We start from the raw sequence: 1,465 nt of genomic DNA, 5'->3' as shown, positions 1-1,465 counted from the left end.
TCAACTTTTGAATGAATTATTTTATTATGAGTAGGATGACTTCATTTTGATTAGTGCGTTTATTTGAATGCACTATGGGAATTAATGAATTAATAACAAACGATCAGTTTTATTTGGTTAAAAACACGCAATTGCTATCGTCTTTTTCAAAATGTTAGAGAAATATATAAAGTTTAATTAATGTGTTGAAGGTTTAGGATGATTCAAATGAAGCACGTTGGAGTCCGAACACAATGGAAAACCTTTATTTCCTTACGCTTTTCTGCACTTTTCGGCAGTTTAGGCTCATAGGTCACAGAAAGTCAATTCAAACACACACTCTGACTAAAGCATTCTCAGTTGATGTGAAAGAAAAGTGTCATTGCTTTCAAGCCATTGATGCATTGTGTTATCGCCTTTAATTTGTCTGAACCAAAGCACTTAAACACACAACAGTTAATCAAAACGATGGCACATTATTTTTCCGCTGTGGTGTTACGGGTGAAATAATCATCATGGAAAATGCTCACAAACTATTTTACACATAATAAATTAAATTAAGCTTCCTCAAACAGACAAACAAACAAAGATCCTCAGTTATATTTACAAGCATATTCATATGAAATAATTACATAAATATGTTATATATATCGTTATTTACATTTGTATTTATTATAATCATATGATCCATTTTTGATCCACATGATCCCTTTTCCCAGTTTATCTCGAAGCTGGATTTTATAAGCAGTTTTAGTACCGCGTCTGTTAATTAATAAGTAATCGGTGGAAAGATTGACACATTTGGACAGATTCAAACAACATTAATGTTTGAGACTGCCTTCCTCAATTTACGAAAACAAAATAAATAAAACAATTATGTATATATATATACTAGGTAAAGGGTTTACTGCGAAATCTCCTCACACTGCAATGTTCTTAAAACAATGATATAGATTTCCGAGAATTTGCGCTTAGAACAGAACAGTGAACTTAAAAAACAGCAGTCTTGATTCGGTCTGGTCTTTGACATGCAATATGCCTCCGATACATTTAAAGTATGAGTATTTTTTCAAGCACATCCGATAAATGAATATCATATTCAAATAAAGCAATAACCTATCAGAGTGCATATTAAATTAAATCACAGTCAACCTGACGTATACAACACACAGAGGAGCAGCAGCTTTATTCGTTTATTCAGTCTCTTGTCAAACTGTTCGCTGTTCAATACTTCTGGTATTCAAATTTTTGGGAGGGGGAAGAGAAAACCCAAAGACTGAATCCGAAATCGCCCCTATACCTCAGATAGGGCGTTATGTGGTGTCCGAAACCATAGTGGACGTATTGCTGCTTTGAAACAATCTATATTGTTAAAAGCGCTATATAAACGAAGGTGACTTGACTACTGAGTGCTCTTATTCAATCCCACATTGCACTACAATAACGAGTGTACAGATAATGTTCCGAATTCACTCACTCGTTTTCA

The 1,465-nt window shown here is 33.7% G+C and overlaps 1 protein-coding gene across 1 annotated transcript in view; it reads right to left on the bottom strand.

Moving 5' to 3' along the window:
• Positions 1 to 229: 229 nt before the first annotated feature.
• Positions 230 to 1,465, bottom strand: part of tbx3a (T-box transcription factor 3a) — a 9,225-nt gene continuing 7,989 nt past the window's right edge. The window contains exon 7 of the mRNA XM_077237508.1: positions 230 to 1,465. This exon is cut by the window's right edge and continues 588 nt beyond it. The gene's annotated coding sequence lies outside the window, so the exon portion shown is untranslated.

Source organism: Siphateles boraxobius, unplaced genomic scaffold, assembly GCF_051911475.1.
Source record: "Siphateles boraxobius isolate OS27281-9 unplaced genomic scaffold, OSU_SipBor_1 202, whole genome shotgun sequence".
Taxonomy (NCBI): Eukaryota; Metazoa; Chordata; class Actinopteri; order Cypriniformes; family Leuciscidae; genus Siphateles; species Siphateles boraxobius.
Note: the sequence above shows the minus strand (reverse complement) of the source record. Positions and strands in the feature narration are given on the sequence as shown.